The sequence below is a fragment of the Pelophylax lessonae genome (genome assembly GCF_965119305.1).
Source record: "Pelophylax lessonae genome assembly, chromosome: 3".
NCBI classification, from domain to species: Eukaryota; Metazoa; Chordata; class Amphibia; order Anura; family Ranidae; genus Pelophylax; species Pelophylax lessonae.
In genome coordinates this window covers 319670190-319688439 of record NC_138770.1, presented here as the reverse complement: position 1 = coordinate 319688439, position 18250 = coordinate 319670190, and positions in this window count along the sequence as shown.

Sequence of the window (18250 nt, the reverse complement as noted above, 5' to 3'; positions counted from 1 at the left end):
TAAAGGCTGAAGGTTTTTTACCTTCATGTATAGAATTCTGCTGTGTGCTGCTCCCCACAGCCCCCCTTAATACTCACCTGAGTGAAAGAAAATCCCCACCCCCCCCATCAACACGATCAGTGTTAATGGTGGAATCCCTCCTGCTGAGCCATTGTTTTCACCCCGCGGGGAGTGCCGTCCCCGCCGTGAGAACACAATAATTATAGCCGCTAGCAATAATTGAATGTAAAATAAGAAAAACGATCTAATGACTTGGGTACATTCAGCCTGCCCATACTTGCTTTGAATGATAATCGGTTCCTTCTGAGCCAGCCGAGATTCAAACCGTCTATGGCCATCTTTTGAAGTCGCTGGAGAGGTCATTGATGGCTTGTTATGAAGCTCTTTTACATTTTGCTAAGTCACAATTACTTTAATGTCTATAGTCTGGGTTCAGCTACACTTTAGGTCTGTGATCAACTAGAACTCCTGTATTCATGTGATTGATGTGTATAGATGTGCTGGTTCTGCATCTGTTACTCAGTGTATACAGGAGCAATACGATCATTGGTGCTGCCGCAATCATGATGCATGAACTCACAAGCTCCTTCAGTATGGCAGATAGTGTTAATTTTGCATATGTTCAGTCGCTGTAGTAACCAAATGATCATTGATCAGCCTACAGTACATGGTTGCTGTAGGTTACTAAAATTTGGAAATTGCTACAGTTTGTGCTGCCTCACTGAATAAGCTTATATTTTTCAAAGTGATTCTAAGAAGATTGTCACCATGGCACATTGAGGAAATGGCCCTTCCCGCAATGTGCATTAAAAATGTCAGAATGTGATAGTTCTAGAAATACCAGGGAGCCACTGAATGTCTACCTCTGCTGTAGACCAAAAAAGTCAGAGGATTTTTAATGTGTTTTTGTCTCGTATTATGTAAGAGAATAAAGTTTTTTTTTTTCCTGCATGTGAGACTCCTTTTCTTTTAGATGATATTTTTGTATATATAGGATGATAAAACATCTTTTTATTAAAATGAAGAAAGAGTACTATTATTCAAGCTTGTCAAGATTGCTAGTTGTTGATACGCATGGTAAGTGACTGAGACTTTACCAAGGTGAAATCAATTCGACTTACATGTTCAGTCAGTAAGTCCATGCATTGTAGCATTCATTCTGTATGTTTAATGAACTGTTTTTTGTTAGAATCATTGTTTAAGTAACTGAAAGATGTTCTTTGTATTTTTTTTTTTTTCATCTTGAATAAAGAATCCAGTTGCACCAAGAACAGTTACATTTTTGTGTGAATTCTTGTAATATGGGGGTGATTTCTAGCTTAGATATTGGGTACCTTTTTAAACAGAAATATATGTAGACCATTGCCTCCTGCAGTCTTAGAGCACTTTCACACTGGTTCCCTTCAAACCTGCCAGTTAAATGCCTATGCGTATTGGAGCGTTTTCGCTGGGCTTTTGCAGCATTTGCGGTGTGGTTTTTAAAGGACGTGTCTCAACTGCACCAAAAAACACTTAGCAGGGGTGTTTTTTTTAAAGTGGTTCCTTCCATTCATTCCAATGGGTAGGAGCTTTGTTTGTTTTTTTTTTAACTCCCCAAACATGCTCCAAAAATGCTGAAAGCAGGATTTTTTACTTCACAATGGAAGCTCACTGCCCCAGTGTGAACACATTCATAGATTTTAGGGGGAAGCATTGTTCTTGAGCTTTGCAGGTGCTTTTTTTTTTTTTTTATATACGCAAAAGCGCTTAAAAAAACTCAGTTTGAAAGCAGCCTTAATTTTTTTTTTTTTTAGAAAAGGTATTGTTTTTTGTATTAATACCTTTTTAAAATTCCAAAGGCTTGGTGCAGTTACAGCAATGCGTAGCCATGGAGGAATTATTTTGCCTAAAATGAAACTTCTATGGCAGTGGATTTTCTATAGTTTGATTTCAGACTTACAAAAGCGGCGACCAATTCAAACAAAAAAGATATGGATTTTATGGAGGTACTCTGTATTAGGGTTTGTTCTAAGCCCCCTCACGCAAATAAATGTGTTGAAGTGCAAATGCTACAGGCTAAAAAGGCAGCATACAAAATTAGAAATCAAAAATATAAATGGAACTACAGGTGCACCTCCAAAAAATTAGAATATCATCAAAAAGTTGTGAAGTGTGGTTATGGTGAACAGTATGGGCAAACTATGTCCAAAAGACAAAAAACCTCATAAGCACCAGCCCAAAAGAATGGAAATAGGAGAAAAAAGTAGGTGGGCTTTTTCAGTGGTGGTTCTCAAGGGTATACCATAGCATATCGCACACACAAGTCTTTTATATAAGTTTAAAAATAAATGTTCTTATTTAATACATACTGTTTGACATATCAGAGAGAAAAAAGTAAAGAACCTCCATATGCTATATATAAAAACAAGACTTACTGTATGATCTCTACTTGTATGACACATACATAACATACATCATGATGTAACAGGTGATTAAATTACACAAAAATCGCCAACTTGTTTCGCAGGATGAACTGCTTCTTCAGGTCGTCTTATCTGTGTTTAAATCACAAACATTTAATCTATACATGGACAGAAACAAACATAATGAAAATTATGTTTCATCATATACACGTATGCATATTCAATGCTTCCTATCCATTGGTAAAAAAATAAGAAAAAATTGATTAAAAATGACAATAATATACCTCAACTCACGTTCGATGTGTTCCAGCTAGGAAGAGACCGTAACTGACACTTCACCTTGCTGACAAAAGGCAGCAGCAAAAGCCAATCCGTAAAATAAATTATCTATACAGAAGCAGAAAAGAAAATACACTACCAGCCAATAGCAAAGCACCACTCAATTACCAAAATAACACCATAATATTAAACAAGACACAAGACCAAATATAAATGGATGCTAGTATACTGACCTGTATCAAGGAAGCCAAGGCAATCCGCTAGCAGGAGATGAAAATAAAAAATGCAAGGAAAAAGTTCACACTCCAAATGGGTCATCAGTCTAAAGGTGCATAATCACTGTAAGACAGAGTTGTCTATAATTAACAACTCTCACTATCACCAACAGTATTATCATGGACCCATCAAGCTCGTCATGTAGTCCTTACCTTGATATGCTAACTGTCCAATAACCAAACCTCAAATAAGCTAATTGTTATGCCACAGGTATCAGCAGAAATGGTGTCTGGGTCTCCCGAGAGTCCATTCCTCCAGCTAGAAAACCGCCACACAGACCAGCCCTTAAATAGACAAAAAAGGTGTGGTCACTGGAGAGCTGGGTGGACTCTCTCTCAGATGGCCATAATAAAACAGTAATTGGTTGGCGCTATATAAATCCTTTATAATAATTGTAAACCAAGCCCAAACTAAACCAATTAATCCCTGTTGATAGGATGGGGAGGGGCCTATCGGCGGCATCAGAATCACTATCCACCTCCATGACCGCTGTCTAGCGTGGCAGTACAGGCGCAGCAGTCTCCCACATCGAAGTCCATACAGCGTTGGAAGTGACGCCAGTCCCGTTCGGCGGTGGAAATTACGTCAATCCCGTGTAGATGGTTGTCAAACCAAATCCAAAAGTGCGTTCCTGCATGGCTCAGTGTGCTTCCCTATTGCCGTGCAGCCCAGGCAACAACTAACAACCCGACCAACCCACCTCACCTGAAAAGATGGGGGGTGGGGGGAAACAACAAAGAACACCCGCACATACAAATCCAGAAGGGCTTCCATTATTATTGGGTCAAAAACAACCAACCATCCAAGGGTGAATACTAACTTAGTTTAAAATGACATCCTATATAACACAATCAAAAATAAGACCAAATGAGACCTAACAACGACACATCCAAAGCAAACCAAGGAAAGGGAAAAAAAAATAATTTTTTAACCATTTTATACCAAAAGGTGTACAGTCTACAATTGAAGGCGCATACTACTAATCTGGGTAGTAGAGTATGAAAGAAAAGGAGCATAGCTTACATATCCGTTTAACCCAGGGGGAATCATCAAAAAGTTGATTTATTTCAGTAATTTAATTCAAAAAGTGAAACTTATATATTTCATATAGATGCGTTCCACACAGAGTGATATATTTCAAGCATTTCTTTATTTTAATTTTAATAATTATGGATTACAGCTAGTGAAAACCCAAAATTCAGTATCTCAGAAAAAATATCAATATTGTGAAAAGTTTAATATTGTAGACTCATTGTGTCACACTCTAATCAGCTAATTAACTCAACCTGTAAATGTTTCCTAAGTCTTTAAATGGTGTCTGGTTCAGTAGGTTACACAATCATGGGGAAGACTGCTGACTTGACAGCTGTCCAGAAGACAGTCATTAACACCCCTCTACAAGGGGGGTAAGTCACAAAATGTCATTGCTAAAGAAGCTAGCTGTTCACAGGAGTGCTGTATCCAAGCATATGAATGGAAAGTTGAGTAGAAGGAAAAAGTGTGGTAGAAAAAGGTGCACAAGCAACTGCGATAACCGCAGCCTTGAGACGATTGTGAAGCAAAGGCCATTCAAGAAATTGGGGGAGATTCACAAGGAGTGGACTGCGGCTGGTGTCAGTGCTTTAAAAGCCGCCACCACACAGACATATCCAGGACATGGGCTACAACTGTCGCATTCCTTGTGTCAAGCCACTCTTGAGCCAGAAACGACGTCCGAAGCACCCTACCTGGGCAAAGGAGAAAATGGACTGGACTGTTGCTCAGTGGTTCAAAGTCCTCTCTTCGGATGAAAGTAAAATTTGTGTTTCATATGGAAATCAAGGTCTCAGAGTCTGGAGGAAGAGTGGAGAGGCACAGAATCCACGTTGCATGAGGTCCAGTGTGACGTTTTCACAATCCGTGATGATTTAGGGAGCCATGTCATCTGCTGGAGTTGGTCCACTGTGTTTTATCAAGTCCAAAGTCAGCGCAGCCCTCTACGAGGAAATTCTAGAGCACTGAAGGATTCTCTCTGCTGCCTAGCTTAATGGAGATGCTGTTTTCAGATTCCAGCAGGACTTGGCACCTGCCCACACTACCAAAAGTACCAATACCTGGTTTAGGCAGGTAAGGACCGTCCACCACAGTTTTACTGCAGCAGGCAGCCCCCCCCCCCTGTGCGAACAGACGTAGGACTGTCGGTCACGTGCCTGCTGCTCCCACCCACACTTGACAGCAGGCACTCCGATGCATGGGGCTGGTGGCTCCGACTGCCGCCGGCCACCCACTATCACTCCCTGCTGAGAGAGAACGGGCAGCTGTTGTAAACACAGCTGACCGTTGGTCTCTCTGGAATGATAACAGAGCGCCTGTGATCCTTCTATAGGATCACAGGTCTCTATGATAATTTCAAAAGCCCTTTCCCCCTCACAGTTAAACACTTCTCTAGGCTCACATTTAACCCCTTGATCACCCACTGTGTTAACCCCTTCCCTGTCAATGTCTTTATTACAGTAATGGTGAATATTTTTAGCACTGATTACTGTAGTAATGTCACTGGTCCCCCAAAAGTGTAAAAAAATGTCAGTTAGGGGTCCGACCTGTCCGCCGCAATGTCGCAGTCCCACTAAAAATCGCTGATCGCCGCCATTACTAGTAAAAAAATAAAACAATGACAAATCCATACCCTAATTTGTAGACCCGATAACTTTTGGGCAAACCAATCAAACACATTGTAATTTTTTTTTTTTTTTTTTTACCAAAAATATGTAGCGGAAAACAAATTGGCCTAAAATGATGAAAAAAATTAGATTTTTACACTTTTTTTTTTTTTTTTGGGGAATGTTATATAGCAGAATGTGAAAGATCTATTTTTTTTTTTTTTTGTTTTTTTTTTTCAGAATTGTCGCTCTTTTTTGTTTATAGCGCAAAAAATAAAAATTGCAGAGGTGATCAAATACCACCAAAATAAATCTCTATTTGTGGGGAAAAAAAAGGACATTAATTTCATTTGTGTACAGCATCGCACGGCCGCGCAATTTTCCATTAAATTAATGCAGTGCCGAATCGCAAAAAATGGCCTGGGCATTAAGGGGGCAAATCCTTCCGGTCCAGAACTGGTTAATGATCATGGTATCACTGCCTGACCTAAACTCCATAAAGAATCTGTGGGGTAGTGTCAAGAGGAAGATGAGACACCAGACCCAACAATGTAGATGAGCTGAAGGCCACTATCAAAGAAACGTGGGCTTCCATAACACCTCAGCAGATTCACAGGCTGATCGCCTCCATGCCATGCTGCATTGATGCAGTAATACAAAATATTGAGTGCCTAAAATAGTAATGAATAGAACAATAGTACCAACTTCCAGAAAAATGTCAATATGAGAATGGGGTGAAAGGGTAAGTGGGGCCTCAAACTCCCCAATTGTGGAGGTACTCACTGGGAAGAGGGGAATGGGAAAGGAGTGTTGGCTGGATTTTTGGGTACCAATAACTTTGTGATTAATATAACTAGGATATCATTGTTAAAAGATATAACTTTATTAAATAGACAAATGACAAATAATTAATTTACAGCAATATTACATAAATAACATACAACTGACACAATTGGTGTCAGCTAAAAATAGCTTGGGATGTGAAGTGTAGTCGGAATGTCTCCACAGTTTTCTCTACATGTTTCGCGGGCAAGGCCGCTTCTTCAGGAGAATATGATATACAGTCAGGTCCATAAATAATGGGACATTGACATAAATCTAATATTTTTGGCTCTATACACCACCACATTGGATTTGGAATGAAACCAACAAGACGTGCTTTAACTGCAGACTTTCAGCTTTAATTTGAGGGTATTTACATCCAAATCAGGAGAACGGTGTAGGAATTACAACAGTTTGTATATGTGCCTCCCACTTTTTTTTTTTTTCAAATATTTTATTTGTTGAAAAGGAAGAACAGTCGAGAAACAATCTGTAATGCATACTTTACAGAAATGTGCAACAAACATAGCATTGAAATTAGAAGCAAACTATAACATCAGATCAGTGGACAATGAGGGTCCTGGCGCAATCGTTGGGCCCAGCCCCGGTACCGGGGAAAGGGCCATCATATCCTACCGGAACCATAAGTAGCCAGGCACTACCTCGGACATGTGGAAGAACTATAGCTGGGGAGATAAACTTTCCCGGCTGTCGTTCCCCGATTTTAACTAGAAGGTAGGACAGATAAGTAAGAACAGAGCCAGAGAGGCTGAGCGAAACTCAGAAAAGGTAAGGAAAGATGGCGAGGAGATAGGGATGGGAGGTGGAAGGGCTGAGAGGAAGATAAGAGAAAAGAACAAAAAAGGGGGGGGGGGAGAGGAGCAGAGGGGGAAGCTCCCTGCATGGATAATCCCACAGGCACCTTCAGGGTGGAGATTAACCACACATCAGAGACCTGCCCCTGTCAGACAGTATAAAGACATTCCAGTAGCCCCAGATCTTCTTGTAGCGTTCCCTGCGATGCTGCCTCATAAGGGTGAGGTCCTCCATTCGGTTGATTTCCTCCATCCTGTGCATACAGTCCCTAATGGTTGGCACCCTGGTCATTTTCCAAAGCATCGGGATGCAAGCTTTTGCCGCACTTAGTACGTGGGGAATAATTAATTTCTTACATTTCAAGATCGGCATAGAAGAAACTTGGAGAAGGAAGAATTCCGGAGTATCCGGGATAACCCGGTCCGATAGCTCTCCCAGGAGAGTCCGGACATCCCGCCAGAAGGAGCGTAGTTGGGAACAGGACCAAAAGATATGAAGTATCGTGCCTACTTCACTCTGACATCTCCAACAAAGGTCCGTCGTGTCCGGGAAGAGCTTGTGTAAGAAAGAGGGAACTCTATACCACGAGTAAGGATCTTGTAATTTAATTCCTGCAGTTTCGCGCAGGTCAGCGTTTTCAAAGCCAGGGCGTATACTTTCAGGCGTTGCCCCGGGGTGAGATGCAACTGAAGATCCCGCTCCCACCTGCCCACTTCAGGCAGGACATAGTCCTCCTCCGGGGTGAGCAATAAGCTATAGGATTTGGACAGCGTACCCGGCAGACTCCCGCTCCCCACGCAGTACTCCTCAAACGGAGTGAGGTCCCGAGCGAATGACGAGGGATCCGGCAAAGAGCGAAGGTAGTGGTGTACTTGGGCGGCGTGCCAGAACCCCAGTCGAAAGGAGCCATCACCCGACATCAGTTCCTCTATTGTCGGCCACCGAGATCCCCTGAGGAAGTGAACGGCCTAAGAGATACCCCTGGTCACCAGCCCGCGGAACGCTGGATCCTCCATCCCCGGGGAAAACTCTGGGTTACCCAAGACCGGATAAAGTGAGGACGTCTGCGTGGAGATGGAGGGGTGGGACAGGAGGCGACGAGCGGTAGCAATCATCACGCCAATCGTAGGGTGCGCCCGGAGGCCTCGGGGAAGGTCCCCACCGACCCATGGCAAGCCCTCCAGGGAGGCGGCGGTCTGCCCCCTTTCCAATTGTACCCACAGTTTACCAGCACTGTGTCTCCGCCAGTCAATTAGCCGGCCAAGGTGGACCACTTGGTGGTATCTAGCCACATCAGGGAGGGCCAGGCCCCCAAAGTGCTTCGGCAGAGTCAACTGGGCACGAGAAAGCCGAGGCCTCCCGTGGGCCCAGATAAATTTCAGGAAGGCGCTATGGGTTTGAGCAAAAAAAGATGCCGGGACCCTCACAGGCAAAGCCTGCAGCAGGTACAGGATTTTAGGGAGGATCGACATCTTGATCAAGTTGCACCTTCCGAACCAGGAGTGCAGTCTGGTATTCCAAGACTGTAGCAGGCTACGAATATGGGTCAGGAGGGGGGGGGGGGGGGGAGTTCAACTCATAGATTCTAGACCGATCCGAAGGGATCTGGGTGCCGAGGTACGTCAGAGCTCCCTGGGTCCATTTGAAAGGCAAAGTCGAGGACAGGTGTGCCAAGAGGGGGGCCGAAATGCCCACCCCCAGTGCCTCAGATTTATGAAAATTCACTTTCAAGTTGGAACACAGGCCGTATCGTTCCAGTTCTTTCATCAGGTTGGGTGCCGAAATCGCCGGGTTCGTGATGGAGAAGAGCATGTCGTCGGCATAGGCCGAGACTTTGCATTCCAAGTCTCCAACCCTGACTCCCGAGATGTCGGGGTTGGCCCGCACTCTACCCAGAAACGGCTCCAAAGAAAGAGCGAACAGTAACGGGGAGAGAGGGCACCCCTCTCGGGTACCGTTGGAGATGCTAAAGGGGGCGGAGAGCACCCCATTGCACTTCACCTGAGCCGAAGGACAAGAGTAGATATGCCCTATCCAGGACATCAACGTGTCCCCAAAGCCCATCGTAGACAGCATGAACCGCCAGCTGACGCGGTCGAACGCTTTCTCAGCGTCCGTATTGATCAGCACGCAGGGCGTTTTTGTCGACTGGGCCACGTGGATGAGGTTCGGGACCTTAAAAGTGTTGTCCCTCGCTCCTCTAGAGGGAATGAAGCCCACCTGGTCCAAGTGGACCAAGTGCTTCATATGCTGGCTTAGTCGATTGGCCAGTATCTTCGTGAATATCTTCAGGTGTGCCTCCCACTTTTTAAGGGACCAAAAGTTGGGACAATTGGCTGCTGAGCTGTTCCATGGCCAGGTGTGTGTTATTCCCTCATTATCCCATTTACAAGGAGCAGATAAAAGGTCCAGAGTTAATTTCAAGTGTGCTATTTGCATTTGGAATCTGTTGCTGTCAACTCTCAATATGAGATCCAAAGAGCTGTCACTATCAGTGAAGCAAGCCATCATTAGGATGAAAAAAATAAAACAAACCCATCAGAGAGACAGCAAAAACATTAGGTGTGGCCAAATCAACTGTTTGGAACATCCTTAAAAAGAAAGAACACACCGGTGAGCTCAGCAACACCAAAAGACCCGGAAGACCACAGAAAACAACTGTGGTGAATGACCGAAGAATTCTTTACCTGGTGAAGAAAACACCCTTCACAACAGTTGGCCAGATCAAGAACACTCTCCAGGAGGTAGGTGTATGTGTGTTAAAGTCAACAGTCAAGAGAAGACCTCACCAGAGTGAATACAGAGGGTTTACCACAAGATGTAAACCATTGGTGAGCCTCAAAATCAGGAAGGCCAGATTAGAGCTTGCCAAACATCTAAAAAAGCCTTCACCGTTCTGGAACAACATCCTATGGACAGATGAGACCAAGATCAACTTGTACCAGAGTGATGGGAAGAGAAGAGTATGGAGAAGGAAAGGAACTGCTCATGATCCAAAGCATACCACCTTATCAGTGAAGCATGGTGGTGGTAGTGCCATGGCGTGGGCATGTATGGCTGCCAATGGAACTGGTTCTCTTGTATTTGTTGATGATGTGACTGCTGACAAAAGCAGCAGGATGAATTCTGAAGTGTTTCGGGCAATATTATCTGCTCATATTCAGCCAAATGCTTCAGAACTCATTGGACGGCACTTCACAGTGCAGATGGACAATGACCCGAAGCATACTGCAAAAGCAACCAAAGAGTTTTTTAAGGGAAAGAAGTGGAATGTTATGCAATGGCCAAGTCAATCACCTGACCTGAATCCGATTGAGCATGCATTTCACTTGCTGAAGACAAAACTGAAGATAAAATGCCCCAAGAACAAGCAGGAACTGGAGACAGTTACAGTAGAGGCCTGGCAGAGCATCACCAGGGATGAAACCCAGCGTCTGGTGATGTCTATGCGTTCCAGACTTCAGGCTGTAATTGACTGCAAAGGATTTGCAACCAAGTATTAAAAAGTGAAAGTTTTATTTAGGATTGTTAATCTGTCCCATTACTTTTAGTCCCTTAAAAAGTGGGAGGCACATATACAAACTGTTGTAATTCCTACACCGTTCACATGATTTGGATGTAAATACCCTCAAATTAAAGCTGAAAGTCTGCAGTTAAAGCACGTCTTGTTTGTTTAATTTCAAATCCATTGTGGTGGTGTATAGAGCCAAAAAGATTAGAATTGTGTCGATGTCCCAATATTTATGGACCTGACTGTATAAGTTTCTACTAGAGTCTAGAGGGTAAGACAAGAAATAAATCAGAAACAAGAACATATATGACCGAGGCATGGAAGGTCTTTGTACTGAGTATGGGGAGAGGTATTAGCCTTACCTGTGGTCACTATAAAGCATGAAAACACCAGAGGGAAGAGCAGAATCACCTATACTCTCACCGGCGGGTATGGGAGACCTTGGTTACAATGTATAATGATGCGTGGGTTAGGAATATAAATATATCAAATTGATATGTCAATATATATATATATATATATATATATACACAGTGGGTACGGAAAGTATTCAGACCCCCTTAAATTTTTCACTCTTTGTTATATTGCAGCCATTTGCTAAAATCATTTAGGTTCATTCTTCTTCCTCATGAATGTACACATAGCACCCCATACTGACAGAAAAACACAGAATTGTTGACATTGTTGCAGATTTATTAAAAAAGAAAAACTGAAATATCACATGGTCCTAAGTATTCAGACCCTTTGCTCAGTATTTAGTAGAAGCCCCCTTTTGATCTAATACAGCCAGGAGTCTTTTTGGGAAAGATGCAACAAGTCTTTCACACCTGGATTTGGGGATCCTCTGCCATTCCTCCTTGCAGATCCTCTCCAGTTCTGTCAGGTTGGATGGTAAACGTTGGTGGACAGCCATTTTTAGGTCTCTCCAGAGATGCTCAATTGGGTTTAAGTCAGGGCTCTGGCTGGGCCATTCAAGAACAGTAAGCTGTGTGCTTAGGGTCATTGTCTTGTTGGAAGGTAAACCTTCGGCCCAGTCTGAGGTCCAGAGCACTCTGGAGAAGGTTTTTGTCCAGGATATCCCTGTACTTGGCCGCATTCATCTTTCCCTCAATTGCAACCAGTCGTCCTGTCCCTGCAGCTGAAAAACACCCCCACAGCATGATGCTGCCACCACCATGCTTCACTGTTGGGACTGTATTGGACAGGTGATGAGCAGTGCCTGGTTTTCTCCACATATACCGCTTAGAATTAAGGCCAAAAAGTTCTATTTTGGTCTCTTCAGACCAGAGAATCTTATTTCTCACCATCTTAGAGTCCTTCAGGTGTTTTTTAGCAAACTCCATGTGGGGTTTCATGTGTCTTACACTGAGGAGAGGCTTCCGTCGGGCCACTCTGCCATAAAGCCCCGACTGGTGGAGGGCTGCAGTGATGGTTGACTTTCTACAACTTTCTCCCATCTCCTGACTGCATCTCTGGAGCTCAGCCACAGTGATCTTTGGGTTCTTCTTTACCTCTCTCACCAAGGCTCTTCTCCCCCGATAGCTCAGTTTGGCCGGACGGCCAGCTCTAGGAAGGGTTCTGGTCGTCCCAAACGTCTTCCATTTGAGGATTATGGAGGCCACTGTGCTCTTAGGAACCTTAAGTGCAGCAGAAATCTTTTTGTAACCTTGGCCAGATCTGTGCCTTGCCACAATTCTGTCTCTGAGCTCTTCAGGCAGTTCCTTTGACCTCATGATTCTCATTTGCTCTGACATGCATTGTGATCTGGAAGGTCTTATATAGGCAGGTGTGTGGCTTTCCTTATCAAGTCCAATCAGTATAATCAAACACAGCTGGACTCAAATGAAGGTGTAGAACCATCTCAAGGATGATCAGAAGAAATGGAAAGCACCTGAGTTAAATATATGAGTGTCACAGCAAAGGGTCTGTATACTTAGGACCATGTGATATTTCAGTTTTTCTTTTTTAATAAATCTGCAACAATGTCAACAATTCTGTGTTTTTCTGTCAGTATGGGGTGCTATGTGTACATTCATGAGGAAGGAGAATGAACCTAAATGATTTTAGCAAATGGCTGCAATATAACAGAGTGAAAAATTTAAGGGGGTCTGAATACTTTCCGTACCCACTGTGTATATATATATATATATATATATATATATATATATATATAAAAGAAAGGAGCAAGAGAAGAGAAGAAGGGAAAGAGGAGGGGAGGAAAAGGAAGGGGAGAGGGAGTGAGAGAAAGGGAGGGGGGGAAGAGGGGAGGGGGGAAAGAAAAAGCAAGACGGGATGTGGGAAGGAGGTAAGAAAGGGGGGGGGGTTACCATGCAAGAAGGAGAAACAAGGAGGTAGAAAAGAAATGTATATCATCTTACAACATCACATACCAAGTAAAAATTCAGGTAGAAAATCATATAGATGCAACAAAATCCACACAGAGAGGGCCAGAGGGTGCCGATTCTGGGAGCCTACATATAAATGGCTATTTTAGGGAAAAAGACGTAGTCTGGGGACTATCAGGTCAGACAAACCATCTGTCTAGGTCCCTTAAGTTAAGATGACTTCTGTTATTACTGTTCAAAAGCCTCTGATGGAAGCAGGTAAAACAGATCCCACAATAAGGAATGACTAGGTTTCCAGGGAGGAAGCTCCTGTATAATGCAGGGGTAAGGTCCTGAAAGACAAGAAAGATATGGGTGGATAAGTCCAGTTAGAGTCTAGAAATCCCTGTTAGGGATAAAGAGTGTTGCTGAACCCAAGTCAATATAATTACCTCATCGGTCACCTCACAGGCATCCTGTGTGGAGTATAGATATGTATAGTATGTTGGCAGCGCCGGCTATTTATGTGTCTCCAAGCGTAGCAAACCTCAGCGGCCAACGCTGCGGCGTATGACGTTGCACGCCTAGTCCCGCTGTTAGTGCGAATGCGCCAATGATGGTGCCGGCGCACTCCGCCGGATATTCGGCGGTGATTGACGGAAGTGATCCGTCAGCACAGGGGACACATACCCGCCGGGGAGCACCGATCCCGCTTTGTACCCTCAGATGATCATGCCTAAATAACCACAGGAATAAAGAAACAAATATTATCAACATACAGCATGTATTTGAAAGCCCATGATATACTAATATATAACATGCATATAGAGAGATACAAATGACAGCAGATAACGTTCAATGCACATATATATCAATATATACATTTTTATGCATAACATTGCATATATAAGGTACAAATAAGACCAACAGAATTAGTCCTGAATATACATGGATATCCATTGGCAAGGATGAAGGAATATAATGAGTTTCACTTTTTTTAATTTAATTACCGAAATAACTTTTTGATGATATTCCATTTTTTTTTTTAACTGGTATGGAGTGGCAGCAGATCAGCTTTAAGCTGATTTCTATGTAATTCAATGTAGCCATATTACATAGAACACAAGCCCAGTATGAGTTTGCCTACTAAAATCTGTCCTGTGTAATTTACCATCTCTCTGCTTCCTGCATAACAAATCATGTTTATAAGTCCAAGATAAATATGATTTTGGTAGATAGGTTAGAGACATCTTGACATTTTTTACATCAGGGATGCTAGACCTAGAAGTCTGACCTGTGTGCAATTTTTTTTATAATGCTAAACTAAGTTCGTTAAATTATATTTCTTATTTGCCATAGCAACTATTATTTAACCCCTTCCGTACCGCGTCATGTAAAATGACGTCGGCACAAATCCTTTCTCGATCCGGGCCGACGTCATATGACGGCGCCCGGATCTCCCCGCTACTGCGCGCCCCCGGGGGCGCGCAGCGCGGCGATCGGGGGTGAGGCTCGTCCCTCGGACTGAGCCCAACCCTGATCAAGGTAAACAGCCAATGAAATTGGCTGTTTACCACGTGATCGGCTGTGTCAATCACAGCCGATCACATGAGCGGCTCCAGCGCGAGCCGCTCGTTCCTTCCTTAATGCGCGCCCCCGGGGGCGCGCAGCGCGGCGATCGAGGACGAGGCTCGTCCCTCGGACAGAGCCCATCCCCGATCTAGGTAAAGAGCCAATGAAATTGGCTCTTTACCACGTGACCGGCTGTGTCCAATCACAGCCGGTCACAAATGTCATCAGAGAACACGGTAACTAGCTGTCACCGTGTTCTCCTCCTCACACACTGATCCTGTGTGAGGAGGAGAGTGTGGTAACAGCTAGTTACCAATCATAGTGCACCCCAACCACACTGATTGCCCCCCCCCCCAATAAAGAGCACCTGTCACTAGCCCATCAAAGTACCCGAGTACCTGTCACCAGCCCATCAGGTACTCAGATGACAGGTACTCGGGTACTCTGATGGGCTGATGACAGGTACTCTGATGGGCTGGTGACAGGTACTCGGGTACTCTGATGATGGGTACTCGGGTACTCTGATGACAGGTACTCGGGTACTCTGATGACAGGTACTCTGATGGGCTGGTGACAGGTACTCGGGTACTCTGATGACAGGTACTCGGGTACTCTGATGATGGGTACTCGGGTACTCTGATGACAGGTACTCGGGTACTCTGGTGACAGGTACTCTGATGGGCTGGTGACAGGTACTCGGGTACTCTGATGACAGGTACTCGGGTACTCTGATGACAGGTACTCGGGTACTCTGGTGACAGGTACTCGGGTACTCTGATGACAGGTACTCGGGTACTCTGATGACAGGTACTCTGGTACTTTGAGTACCCGTCATCGGAGTACCCGAGTACCTGTCACCTACCCAACAGAGTACCCGAGTACCTTCCACCTGCTCATCAGAGTACCTGACACCTGAAGTACCCGAGTACTTGCCACCTGCTCATCATTACCCATCACTACTCATCAGTACTCATCAGTACCCATCAGTACCTATCACCTATTAGTATCAGTACTGATCATCCGTACCCATCATCAGTACAGTATCAGTATCACCTATCAGTATCAGTACTACTCATCAGTACCTATCACCTGCCTGTCACCTGCCCATAAGAGTACCCGAGTACCTGTCACCTGCCTATCGGAGTACTCGAGTACCTGCCACTTGCTCATCAGTACCAGAGTACCTGTCACCTGCCCAGCAAAGTACCCGAGTACCTGTCACCCTTCATACAGCCACCATGTCTAAGTCCAAAAAGGTTAACATACGTCGTCCGTTTAAACCTAAATACCGGTGTTATGGCAGCAGATAGCTGCCATAACCCTGGTATTTTTTTAAACGGTGGACGGTTGGCTTTCCGATAAGGGTGGTCCCAGCGGCAGATTCGCCGCGGGATCACCCTTCCGGGGTGGCGGAAGAGGTGCCCCCCCCTCCCACTGCATTCTGGTCCTTTTCCCCGCTTACCGGACCCGCCGGCAGCGGGGAAAACGATCCGGTCCCAGATCCTCACAGACAGGATGTCGAGTGAGGGCAAGCTTGCCCTCACTCGACTCTATGGTCTTGGAGGACCGGAGCTACGGCAAACGTCGTTGCCTAGCAACCAGTTTAAAGGTCCCTTTTTTTTTTTCATTTTATTTAATTTTTTTTTAATTTTTTTTTTTTATTTTTTCTATCTTTTAGTGTACTTGTGAGATCTGAGGACTTTTTGACCCCAGATCTCACAAAAAAGAGGTCCTGTCGTGCCTTTTTCTATTACAAGTAATGTTTACATTTCTTGCAATAGAAATAAAAATGATCAATTTTTTTTTTAAAAAAAAACAGTGTAAAAATAAAAAATAATAAATAAAATAAATAGTAAAAAAAAAAAAAAAAAAAAATTAAAGCGCCGTGTCCCCGCGAGCTCGCGCGCAGAAGCGAACGCATACGGAAACCCCGCCCACATATGTAAACAGTGTTCAAACTACACATGTGAGGTATCGTCGCGATCGTTAGAGCAAGAGCAATAATTTGAGCCATAGATCTCCTCTGTAACTCTAAGATAGCAACCTGTAGAAATTTTTAAAATGTCGCCTATGGGGATTTTTAAGTACCAAAATTTGTCACCATTCTGTGAGCGTGCGCAATTTTGAAGCATGACATGTTGGGTATCTATTTACTCGGCGTAACATTATCTTTCACATTATGGAAAACAATTGGGCTAACTTTACTGGTTTCTTATTTTTTAATTAAAAAAAGTGATTTTTTTCCCAAAAAATTGCGTTTGGAAGACCGCTGCGCAAATACGGTGTGATAAAAAATATTGCAATAATCTCCATTTTATTCTCTAGGGTCTCTGCTAAAAAAAAATATATAATGTTTTGGGGTTCTAAGTAGTTTTCTAGCAAAAACAACTGATTTTAGCTTGTAAACACCAAATGTCAAAAATAGGCCTAGGCAAGTGGCTAGGATGCATGATGATGCTCCTTGGATGTTTAGGCCCCTCTATATGGCTAGGCTGTGAAAAAGTCTCACACATGTGGTATTGCCATACTCAGGAGGAGTGGCAGAATGTATTTTGGGGTGTCATTTTTGCGATGTACATGCTATTTGTTAGGAATATCCTATAAATTGACAACTTTGTGTAAAAAAAAAAGTTTTTATTTTTTTCCCACTTTTTCCAAAAACTTGTGGAAAAAAATGACATGTTCAAAGGACCCATAATGCCTCATAGAATATACGTTGGAGTGTTTGCTTTCCAAAATGGGGTAATTTTGTGGACTTTTCCATTGTATTGTTGCTCTAGGGCCTTGAAAAGTGTGATAGGTAGTAAGAAAGTTTTATGTGTATTTATGCTCCTAAAACGCCTTATGGTGCTACTTGGACGTGGAGTCTCTTTTTGTGGCCAGGCTGTGTAAAAGTCTCACACATGTGGTATCACCATACTCAGAAGGAGTAGCAGAATGAATTTTGGGGTGTCATTTTTGCTGTGTACATGCTATGTGTTAGAAATAGCTTATAAATTGACAACGTTTTGGGAAAAAAAAAGAAAAAAAATGTTTTCTTCATTTTCCCAAGAATTGTGGGAAAAAATTATAACTTCAAAAAACTCACCATGCCTCTTACTAAATACCTTGGACTGTCTACTTTACAAAAAGGGGTCATTTGGGGGGTATTTGTACTGTCCTGACATTTCAGGGCCTCAAGAAAGGAGATAGGCCATCAGTACATCTGGTGTGATCAATTTTCAGTAATTGGTACCATAGCTTCTAGACTCAATAACTTTCACACAGACTAAATAATATACACTAATTTGGGTTAATTTTACCAGAGATATGTAGCAGTATAAATTTTGGCCCAAATGTATGAAGAAAAATTAATTTTTTGCAAAATTTTATAATAGAAACTAAAAAAAAGTGTTTTTTTTGCAAAATTTTTGCTCTTTTTTTGCTTATATCACGAAAAAAAAACCCCAGTTGTGATCAAATACCACCAAAAGAAAGCTCTATTTGTGTGAAAAAAATGATAAAAATTTTGTTTGGTTACAGTGTAGCATGACTGAGCAATTGTCATTCAAAGTGTGAGAGTGCTGAAAGCTGAAAATTGGTCTGGGCAGGAAGGGGGTCTAACTGCTC